The 12,573-nt window shown below is 37.6% G+C and overlaps 1 pseudogene; it reads right to left on the bottom strand.

Moving 5' to 3' along the window:
* Nucleotides 1–1,727: 1,727 nt before the first annotated feature.
* The window catches only part of LOC109456555 (transmembrane protein 126A), an 89,247-nt pseudogene continuing 78,401 nt past the window's right edge, over nucleotides 1,728–12,573 (bottom strand).

Below are 12,573 nucleotides of genomic sequence, written 5' to 3' on the forward strand. Positions count from 1 at the left end.
TTGTTGCCATCATCGTTAATCGTAATAGTTAATTAATTTTGTCTGTACTTTCTTTTCAGGGAAAAATGGTAAATAAGTTAGATATCAAGACAAATACTCAATAAAACACTTTCCAACATACTACCTCTGAATATTTCAGGTAGCATGGTAGTATGAACGATAATTCTTGTTCATTAACATTGTATTTGATGGTTAAATTTGAGAGTCAAATGAATCTAAAATCTTGAAGTGAAAGAAATAATAATTTAGTATAATAATTATAAATGAAGATAGGGTATATATATTGGGGATCAGTTGGGGCTTTCACAGAATATAGATGATTCTTTTTCCTGAGACCTTGATACTTCCTGGAGAAGTGGTGGAAGTAAGCAAGAGAATTTGAAAAATATCTCTCTTTGGTTATGATAATGTTCTCCCATCCATTTTGAGGATCATTTACTTATTTATAAGATTAATAACTAAAGTTTATTTTTAAGAATTTTAGCTAAGTATAAAATATTTGAGAAATTATTTAAATTGCTAAAATAGAAAAAAGAAAACAACAGAAAACCCAGAAAGGATTCTAGAGGATGTTTGTTTACCCCAGTCATTTTGAAGAACGTATTGAAATAATGACTTATCTGGTGTCAACAGATGAGGAGGTATGGAACTCAGGCTAGGTTTCATTCTTTCTCTGCTATACCACTCTTTACAACTCTACAAAAACAAAGTCCAGGGGCTGATTAACCAAGCCTGGCTCTAAATCAGCTAGAGAAATTGATATATTTTGCTGTAGTCCAACAGTGAGTTCCTCAGGCCATGAAAATCCTGTCATGTTCTACTTGGCTGAGGTTGTCTTTAGTATATATGTCAAAACCATGTATTGATTTTGTCAATTCAGTGTGGGTAAAATTAATTCGATTAATTGTTAAATGAACTAATTTATGCATCTACTTTTCTTTCCAAAACTGTAACTCTTTTCTACGAGTATGAGCAATGATGAGATTTGGCTCCACAGCCTCATATATTTCATCTTTGGAGCACTCACACATTTTATAAACCAATTTACATTACCTCCTCAGAGATTGAGAATTGAATAATATAGGACATTAATGACATTTTAGGCCCAGGGCTCCACTTTATCCTAAGATTGCAAAAGTTTGTGAAATTCAACAGTATGTAGTTGAATTACAATTGTTCCATTCTCGGAAAGATGTCTCCTTTGTGATACAAGGATGGCTGCAACAGTTTCAGAACATGCATCTTATTTGTGTTTAAATACAAACACAAAAAGCATGCCAGTCTTTTCCAAAAGTTCTATGAAATATTTTGATGGAATCTCAATGGCATTGATTTGGTCACATCTCTATCTCCAGACCCACCACTATGCACAGGAGAATCTGAGGTTTTGTGTAGCCAAGCTTGGCTTAGACACCATCTCTAGGCCAGGGTTGAAAGCAGTGCCACCAGGAGCATATATAGTGAGAGTAACAACGGATGGCTCCCCAGTCAACAATTAGGGTGGGCTGGATTCTGATTGGCCAAATACTAACAAATGTGTACTCCTCTAGGGAAGGCTGATAAGCTATGGGATGGTAGAATAACAAGATGGGGACTCTGTAGTTGGGAAAGATGGAAGCTGAGAAACCACTAAAGGAAATCTTTCAAGCTATAAACATTTTGTATGAATGGACATCAAATTTTTTTTTTACAGTTTTATTTTTGTGTACATATTTGCTTAACAATCACTAAATTTCTAGGCCAGGTTCAGGCAACTGAAGAGCCTTGATAAGTAGTTTATATTGTCTAGAACCAAGGTATGCTGCCAACTCAGTCTGGAGCAAAATGAGAAATAATATCTTTTTAAAGAGAGGTTTAGAAATTCTGATCCAGTAGGTTAAGATGTTTCCTTTCTCTGGTAGCAGGGCTGAGGCATACCTGGCTGCTAGACCACCATTCCTGTAGGGATAGCCAAGAAAACAGGGTACAGACCACCAATAACAAGACCAACCAATCCACCCTGTGTTACGGTACAGGTTTCACAGTTCAAATCACCTGTATTCAATGGTAAACTTACAAAACCTCTGTAAGATACGTTTGCTGTAAAAATGGGATTACTTATGCCATTGGTAAGCCTGCAGCTATACAAGTCTGTCACATTTAAGATGCGCGGAACAAGACTGTTGGCCATTAGAGCAGCATTAAGTGCAATATATGGTCGTCCATGTTCAAGTAGATCCCTTTCTGCTTCTGGAAGTTGGTTAATTTTTCTTGTTATAATATCAAAATTTGCTTTTCCTTGACAGCATAATCTGGTTCATGGTTTTCCAACTGAGCCTTATGTTGCCCTCCCAGCAGTCGGTACTGCCTCTCCTCTTCCTCAGCTACTAAGGTTCACTGCAAGCTTTGCACAACTCGCCCGGGCGCAGCCATCTTTGGCTGACACATGACTCAGCGGACATCAAATTCTTCATTATTATAGTAGAAATACCATTTTTGAAATTTTGAAAGTTATTTTAGTAGTAGTGAGAATTGCAGTGCTACTTCATGTAGAAGGCAATATCTTTGTGGAATCTATCACCAAGAGAAGGTACTTCTGAAAAATATAATTAATTCAAAAGATTTTGGGGGGAAAAGCCTAAATTCGTAATGTGCAGAAGAGATAAAACAGCCCAAATTCCCACTACTCCCTTCAGAGCTAAAAGACCCTCTAAAGCAATCTGTATATTCTCCAAGGTCTAGATAGTCCACTGACATCAATAATCCTGTTCAACTCAACAAGCATGATGAAAATGGTTTTACATGCAATGTTAAATCCCTGAAAAACTTTAGGGATTAAGCAGAAAGATGCAACCAGACTACAAAGAAAATGTTTTCTGTGCTTTTCCACATCCAACAGAGAGAAAAAAACAGCCGTAATCCGCATAAGTAAATCAGCAGGAAGAAAGAAAAACATGCTGTAAAATTTGAGGAAATTTTGCTTGGGACCAAGAACAAGCAAAACAAATGATTGTGCATTAGAGCTAAACATTTATATACAAATTTTTTGTGTTTTATTTTTAAATTTTTTCTCATTATACACATATAAAATAAATATATTAAATTATATGGTTATATGTAATATATTAAATAATATAAAATGTTATACATTGTTATTATACATAGTCTCATAGTTGATAATTAACTATTCAGTAAGTAAGGGCATTTTTGCTTTCTTTTCATCTTGCTCTCCTGAAATAAGTGTCTGATGAAGATTCTGATTCATTCATTGTAGCTTATTTCATCAAAAAGCTAGAAATCCTTAAGATGTAAATGTGTCTTTTCAGCAGGCTTTCATTCCCTTTTCTTTTTTTCTGGGGTATTATTGCGCTTTCCTGGTGATTTGGACACTGAGGAATGATAAAAAAAAAATTATCTATTTCAATGATTTGTGGCTCATTATGGGCACTGAGGGACAAAGTTGAAATAAAAAGTCACAATGAGATTTGATTGTTCTTCGTGTCATGTCAAATGCTTCTTCTACATCTATTAATATGGTCATAAGATTTTTATCTATTTTGTTTATGTGGTGTATCACATTAATTGATTTGCGGGTATTGAATCAAGCTTGCATCCCAGTAATAAATCCCATTTGATCATGGTGTATGATCTTTTTAATGTACTACTGAATTCAGTTTGCTAATATTATGTTGATGATTTCTGCATCTATGTTCATCAGGGATATTAGCCTATAATTTTGTTTTTTGTAATGTCTTTGTCTGGTTTTGGAATCAGGGTAATGGTGGCCTCTTAGAACGAGCTTAGGAGCTTTCCCTCTCTTGAATTTTTTGGAATAGTTTGAGAAGGATAGGCGTTAATTCTTCTTTGAAGGTTTGGAAAAATTCACCTGTGAAGCCATCTGGTCCTGGACATTTGTCTGTTGGGAATTTTTTGATTATTGATTTGATTTTGTTAATAGTACTCAGTTCAGATTTTCTGTTTCTTCTTGATTCAGTCTTGGGAGATTGTATGTTTCTAGGAATTTATCCATTTCTTCTAGATTGTCCAATTTGTTGGTATATAATAGTTCATAATATTTTCTCATAATCCTTTGTGTTTCTGTGGTGTCAGTTGTCAATTCTCTTTCATTTCTGGTTTTATTTGGGTGCTCTCTTTTTTTCTTGATGAGTCTGGTTAAAGGTTTATCAACTTAGTTTATTTTTTCAAAGAACCAGCTCTTGATTTCATTGATCGTTTTTTTTTTTTTTTTTAAGACTGTGTTTTATATATTTCTGCTCTGATCTTTATTACTTCCTTCCTTCTACGCACTTGGGGCTTTGTGAGCTATTCTTTTTATAATTCCATTAAGTGTAAAGTTAGATTGTTTATTTGAGATTTTCCTTATTTCTTGAGGTAGACCTGTATTGCTATGAATTTTCCTTTAAGGAATGCTTTCACTATATCCCATAGATTTGGGGTTGTTGTGTTTTCATTTTCATTTGTCTCAAGGTATCTTTTGATTTGTTCCTTGATCTCATTGTTGACCCATTCATTATTTAGTAGCATGTTAAGTAGCTTCCATGTGTTTGTGTGTTTTTCAGTTTTTTTTATTGTAATTGATTTCTACTTTCATACCACTGTGGTCAGAGAAGATGCTTGATATTATTTCAATCTTAAATTTATTGAGATTTGTTTTGTGGCCTAACATGGTCTATCTAAGAAAATGTCCCATGTGTACTTGAAAAGAATGTATAATTCTGCTGCTTTGAAGTGAAATACTCTAAAAACATCAATTAAATTTATCTAGTCTGGTGTATCCTTTAAAGCTGCTGTTTCCTTGTTTATTTTCTGTCTAGAAAATCTGTTCGTTAGTGTCAATGGGGTGCTAAAGTCCCCACTAGGAGCGCATTACTGTTGATGTCTGTCAATATTTGCTTTATATATTTAGGTACTCCTACATTGGCTGTATAAATGTTTATCCTCTTATTGGAACAATTCCTTTATCATTATGTAATATCCCTCTTTGTGTCTTATTACAGCCTTTCTTTTAGTGTATTGTCTGATATAAGTATTTACTACCCCAGCTTTTTTGTTTCCATTTGCATGGAGTATCTTTTTCCATCCTTTTACTTTCAGTCTGTGTTTGTCTTTTGATCTCTTACAAACAGTGAGTCTCTTGTAGACAGTATATGTATGGCTCTTGTTTTCTTATCCATTCAGCTACCCTATATCTTTTGATTAGAGTATTTAATCAATTTATATTTAAAGTGATTATTCATAGATACATAGTTATTGCCATTTTGTTATTTATCTTTATGTTCTCCCCCTGACCTTCTTCTTAATGAAGTCCCTTTAACATTTTTGTATTACTTGTTTGGTGGTGATTAACTCTTTTAGCTTTTTCTTGTCTTGGAAGCTCTTTATCTTTCCTTCAATTGTAAATGTTGGCCTTGCTGGATAGAGTAATCTTGGTTGTAGGTCATAGCTTTTCATCACTTGGAATATTTCATGCCAATCCCTTCTTTTCTGCAAAGTTGACAATCTTATGGGAGCTTCCTTGTAAATAAATAGTTGCATTTCTCATTCTTTTAGGATTTTCTGTCTTTAATCTTTCTCATTTTAATTATGATGTGTTTTGGTGTGGGCCTATTTGGGTTTATCTTGTTTCGGACTCTCTGAAGTTCCTGGACTTGTATGTCTATTTCCTTTGCCAGGTTAGGGAAGTTTTCAGTCATTATTTCTTCAAATACATTCTCAATCCATTGCTTTCTCTCTTCTCCTTCTGGTGCTCCTATAATACAAATGTTGTTACTCTTGATTTTTTCCCAGAGATCTCTTAAAGTATCCTCATTTTTTTGGGGGGAGGATTCTTTTCCTTTTTTGCTTTTTCAATTGGGCATTTTCTGCTACCTTGTCTTCCAAATTGCTGATTCAATCCTCTGCTTCATGTAGTCTGATGATGATTCCTTCTAGTGCATTCTTCATTTCAATTATTGTATTTTTCACTTCTGACTGGTTCTTTATTATGGTTCCTATGTGCTTTTTTATGCTTGCTATCGCTTTATTGAAGTTCCTTGAGCATCCTTATAAGCATTGTTCTAAACTCTGTATCTGGTAGATTGCTTTCCTCCATTTCATTTAGCTCTTTTTGTGAAGTTTTCTCCTGTTTTTTCATTTGGGACACATTTCTTTGTTTCCTCATTTTGGCTGCCTCTCTGTATTTGTTTCTATGTATTAGGTAGATCTGCTATATCTCCCAGTCTTTTCCAAGTAGCCTTAAGGCTTAGGTACCCTGCGGGGCCCAGTGGCACAGTTTCTCGGGTCACCTGTGCTGGCTGCTCCAGGAGTGTCTCTTGTGTGGGTTGTGTGTGACCTCCTGTTATAGTAGAGCCTTGATTGCTCTTGGCACATCAGTGGGTGGGATTGACTCTCAGGCTGACTGGCTGTGGAGTTTGGCCACCTCCACAGCTTATGATGTGCATGGGTTTACCCCACAGAGCGGGATTGCCCCAGTGGGCTCTGATGCCTGTTGAGACTGTGCTTTGGGTGTGCCACTTGTGGGGCTAATTCGGTAGTACTCTGCTGTGGTCTGAAGCTGACGTCCAGGTATGTTGGTTCTGGAATCTCTTGGGAGGGGCTCTGGTGCAGGTCTAGGTCACCCACTGCCTGTGACGGCCCAGGACCACCTGGAAGAAGCTACAAACTGATCTGTGATTGGTCTTTGCCTGTTCTAGGCCTAGAGGTGCATGGGAGAGGCCACACTGGGAATTTAAGATGGCTGCCACCAGTACCGAGCCTGGGGGTAGCTCCACAAAAGGTCCAGGACACACTGGGTGTCCTGCTGTCTCCAGTCTCAGCTGCTGATAGAGCTTCATGTTGAACATGAGTTGGGTGAGGTCTCAGGGAATCACCAGAGTGGGATGAGTGATGTTCACCAGGTTAATGTATAGATTCTGATTTGGTGCCAGTGCAGAGCCTAGAGCTACTAAGCAAAAGTCTGAGAGCACACCAAGGCCTGGTGCTACTTCCCTGAAACCCACTGGCATTGTACGTGTTGGGTGGGGCAGAGTCCCAGGGAGTCACCAAGGTGAAGCAAGTGGAGTTCACTAGGCCAATGCAGATTCATATTTGGCCATGTGAGGGAGGGCAAAACACAGGGAAGATGGCGACTGTCCTTCCAGTCCTCACCCTGGACCCATACAACTCAGTCTTTTCCTATGTCTCTGACACCTCCTTAGTCAATGTCCCTCTGCCAGAGCCCAGGGTGAGTGCCAGTGAGCAAGTGAGTCTATGCATGGGTCCTTTAAGAAGTTGTCTGGGTTTCCCACACCATTCCATCCTACCTGGTCAGTCATAATCCCCACTGTTTTTCACAGCCAGATGTTGTGGGGGGCTCTTCTTCCTGGCACTGGTAGTCCAGGCTTGGGAACATGATGTTGTGCTGGGGTCCCTCACTCCTCCAAGGGGAAACCTCTGTGGCTGAGGTATCTCTTCTGATTCTCAACTGCCACATGCAAGTGTGGGGCCAACCCATTCTACGTCTATACTCATCCTACCAACCTTGATGTGGCTTCTTCTTTATATCCTTAGTTATAAAACTTTTGTTCAGCTAGACTTCAGATGGTTGTCCAGATTGATTGTTCTATAATTTAATTGTAATTTTAATGTGGCCACAGGAAGTGGCAAGCACAGCATTTATCTACTCCACCATCTTGGATCTGCTCCTGAAATAAAACCTTTAAAAATATATATATGGATATTACATTCTAGAACCCAGGATTTTTTAAAAATGGATTTTGGGTCAGAGTGGGGCAGTTGCTTAATTTATTCCTTACCTATGCCCATTGATATGCTCAAAGGCATCATGATATAAGTAAAGCCATACACATATATGTTCACTCATTAAACAACTATTTATTGGACTCACTCTATGTGCCAGAAATATAATACTGAACAAGATAAAGTATTTGCCTAGTAGGAAGACTAGTGGGAAGAGAGAAATTAAATTTTAAAAATGCTAAATTATAAATGTAGTAAGTGATACAAAAGATAAGCAAAGGTATGAGTGTCCAAGTAGAGTACCAAAATGGTTTGAGATGAAAGGAGTACTATCTGGGGTGTATCTTGAAGGAAGAGTTAGATAGGTGGGGGTGATGAGGGGAAAGGTCTAATGGCAAGAAGGGAAAGGAGTGATATTTTAAGCAGAGGGTACTACATCTGTGAAGGTTCTGAGATGGGAAGAAACATGAGATGGTCAATGAGCTACAAGAAGACCAATAGGAAAAAGACAGCGTGAGAGTGTGAGACGAAACTGGAAAGATAAGCAGAGCAGAACTCATAAGAATCTTGAAGGCATAAGGATCTGAAGCTCTATAAACCAATAACAATGGAAATACATGAGGAAGATATTTTTTCAGTGCCTGCCAATTTTGTGTGTGTGTGTGTGTGTGTGTGTGTTTTGTTGTTTTTTTTTGGAAAGATCACCTTTTCCATTTTGGGGAATTAATTGCAGAAGTATATACACAGAAATAGGGAGACCATTGGTGTTTATCATGATGATCCAGAAAGAAGGTGATGGTGACTTTGCCTTTGCCCACCAGTGGTATCAAAGTTGATGGAAATAGAAGGATCTGAAAGATATTTAGGAGGCAGAATCAATCATATAATGGGAAAAGTGAGTGAAAGTGACTCCCATGTTTCTAGATTGAATGGATGCAGGGAGAGTGACCACTGACATTGGGGCCTCCAAAGGCAGAGGATGTTTTAGAAGAACTTGATTTCAGTTCTGGAAATGTTGTTTATATCATACCCAAGTGGAGGTAAGGAATTTACAGTTCATTATTTGAGCCTGGAACAGGGCAGAAAAGTCTAAACAAGATATATTTGCAAATTTATTTAATAAACACTTGCAAGTGCTTACTATTTACCAGTCAATATCTAAGCACTTTATAAACACTACATTGCTTAATCTACCTAACAATGTCTGATGCAAGTACAGATGTTAATCCTATTTTACTTTTGAGGAAACTGGGGCCCAAAATTATTAAAATCGCCCAGCTAGGACATGCAGAGCCAGGATTCAAACCCTGGCCTCTGACTCCTGAGCTCACACTCCAAACCCCAAGGCTTCCAGACTGAGCACGAGAAAAGAATGGCTGTAGGTGAGCCTATAGAATAATAAGAGAGAACAGAGCCCTAAGGAAGTCCTCAGACTGTTAAAGGTCAGGAGAGGAGAGTGAATTGGAAAGGAGACAGATCACTTCTACAAATCCGTAAGACCCATTTGTCCCAACGTGTTTGTCCAAAAAGGCCTCACACTTTGAAGTCAGCAGAAATCATAGGGGAGTCAAATTATGGTCATCTCCTTTAGTCTGGGCACCCTCACCACCAGCTGCAAAGTCTTAGAGATTTATCCTGCTTGAAAAACCAGGACAGAGCTGCCATGCCACTTTCCAGGCTCTGCGCAATTGGTGTTCCTCCAAGGCTAACTCTTTTGCCAATAATTTGACTTGTATTATTTTTAGTGAAATATCATGTAGCAAGCTGCTCCTCCTAAAATATTTCCAGTCTGGAGTGCTGGCAAGAAAAAAAAATCATAAAAGAAGAAAGCTGGGAGTGGAGGGCAACAGTGGAAAAAGAAAAAAATAATGAACGTAGGATAGGGGTGAGTGGGTGGGAGGCAGCACACCCAAAAACTGTTGAGGAAAGAACATAATCTTTTAAGTGAGAAGGCTGTAAAGTCATCCACACAGTCTGGTCAATCTTAGTCTCAAGGAACCACCTCCCACCCATGTCCTCGTCTTTCCTAATTAAGCAATTAATCATGGTCACAAGCCATTAATGAGAAATTTAATTAGAATGTTGCTAGTTGAATTACTGTCAGCTATTATTTGTATCAGGCAGCATTCAATCAGAGAAGGAAAAGTAGTGTGTGTGTGTGTGTGTGTGTGTGTGTGTGTGTGTGTGTGTGTGTGTGTGTGTGTCTGTGTGTGTGTGGGGAGAGAGAGAGAGAGAGAGCGAGAGAGAGAGAGAGAGAGAGAGATTGAGATTTTGTCATAAAAGTTTGACTTCATGCAACTGTGGGATCTGGCTCAGCAGTCACTGTAAGTCTGTTTTCTACCTTTCTGACCCTGGAGTTTGAGGGCCTAAGAGCAGACCACTAGGAAAAGAAGATGGATGTAGAGTCAAGGAGAGTGAGGACCGACTGGAACCCACAAATATGAGTTGAAGCCCATAAGAACGGACTGACTTATTTCAGTTCTCATTTCCTCTGACCTTGATTATATGGCTACCCTCCAGAAGTAGGCTCCTTAGTTGAGGAACTAAATAAATACAAATGGTCCAAGAGTCACATAAGCTAAAGACGCCTCCAAGAGAAGGTGCGCAGTTGTAGCCCATCTGCTGCCTCACACCAGCGAGGTGAGCCAGCAAAACAATGTCTATAACCTACAAAATGATTGTTGTTTCACCTTGTCCTCCAAATATTCCACTAAACTCTCTTTTGTGACCTGCTTCAAATGGAATTGCGCAGAAAAGGGAATTTGGGGATATGTATCTCAGCCTAGCCAATTGTTGACACATCACACAACCACCAAACTGTTATGACTATAGATATTTGCTAAACTGAAATAATGTGTTCAGCACTGTGCCAACAGCTTTACATTCTTATTTCATCTATGTTCACCGCAACCCCACAAGTCTACCTGTCTATCACAGGTGAGGAAACTGAGGAAAAGAATTCCTCTTGAGCAACTTGGCCAAGCTCAGATGAGATTTATTTTTAAGTGGTAATATGTGCAGCTAAGTCTTGGAACATCTCTATTACCAGATTTTCTATAGCATTAGAATTTCTGTCCTAGATGGCTTAGTTAATAACTGCAACAGATAATCATTGTACAATTTCTATCCCTGCTCCTGTTAAAAATAATCGGGTTGCAATATATGTAAATTAAACCATCATACTAAACTGATTCAGCAATGCATGTCAGTAATTTCTCAATAAAACTAGGGGGGAAGATTTATGTAAAAGTAAAAATGTAACAAAGAATCAAATGTTTTGAATATCAAAATAATATCTTGAGAAATAAAAAGATAGTCTTGGGACTATTAGTATCTTGGGGGGATGTATTATTTAGTAACAAATTATACTTATTTAGTGTTCACTATTTAATAAATTATAAAGGGAATGAATGGAAAGCCACATTTCCATGCTGTGCCCTTTGGCTGAAAGGTGAAAGGGAGTGACAAAAGAATCACTGGATAGATGAGTCTGTACCATGAAATAGGAGAAATAGAAATGGAGGATCATGTTGAAAGGAGAAATCAGTATGAAGAGATTTCCAAGCCATTTGTTTGGCCAGCACTGAAGAACATCCTGGAAAATAATTACTTCAGGTATCTATTGCTTTGTAACAAATCATCCCACAATTTAATGTATTAAAATGAGGAAAAGGAAAACAAAAGGGATAAGATAGGCCCAAGGCACTGATATACGTAGTGATAATATTTTACTCTTAGAATCTTATGAAAGTGAAGTAATTTTCAGGTATTGTTTATATATAAATACTACTCTCTTAAGAATTAATATCAACACCAAATGGAATTATACCTTAGGCTCATTTCATTTCAAAAGCTATAAATTAATTAAGTTCCATCCTAAATATAAGTCATAACTACTATACCATTATCTTACATATGGGAATGTACTTTGTATCTATTTGCACTGGATTTAGTAAGAATTTACATGGTAATCATCCTTGTCACTTAGTTAAGGGTAATCAATATCTGTGAAACTGAGCGACCCCTGTGGACAGCGATGGGATGCCACCCACACAGGTAAAATCCAGATTTACTGATTTACAACTGGTTATTGCTGAGTACGATACAGATATTCCTACAGATGGTAGCTATACCCTGGACATAATGTAAAAAGTCACGAGTTGAAGTTACTAGAGAGTGAGTGATGCAAATTCATATGGGGACTTCATGCTCATAGGAAAGGAGCTGTATTAGATTGAGTTTCCATTACTGTACTTTTAGCTTGGAACCAGGTATAGTTAGTAGGGCAGTGACAGTGAGGGCACTGGTGGAAAAATTGCTGTCTTTTTGTCCTGAGGAACTAAAAGACCAAATCTGAGGAAACCAGTCATCAAAGTGGGGTTGGGGACTTGTAAGAAAAATAGTCAGATAAGGGTTCTCCAAATTCTTCTGCTCTTACTCTCGATAATTCTTGAACCACTCATATGCAGAACAAACTTGAAATGGCTCTGCCAAGACAAAAGACATGAACTGCGTTTCGACCTGCTACACAAAAAATTGAGTTTTCAGTTAATATAAATCAAGAAAATTGCTTGCTAAAACAAAATAACTTTCATTGGTGAAAAGTATCACAGCTCAACATTTCATAATGTCCAGGATATAATCAACATTACCTGACAAATGAAGAACCGGGAAAATGGAACATACCTCCTTTTTTTTAGAGCAAGAGTTTTTGTTTTTATTTTTTCACATGTAGAGCATTAGTGGTACAATAGTATTTTTTTTCCATTCATTTACACTAAAAAAAAATTTAAAAAAATCACCCATATTCTTAAGAGAACATACTCTTAAGAAAAT

Source organism: Rhinolophus sinicus, linkage group LG02 (assembly GCF_036562045.2).
Source record: "Rhinolophus sinicus isolate RSC01 linkage group LG02, ASM3656204v1, whole genome shotgun sequence".
NCBI lineage: Eukaryota > Metazoa > Chordata > Mammalia > Chiroptera > Rhinolophidae > Rhinolophus > Rhinolophus sinicus.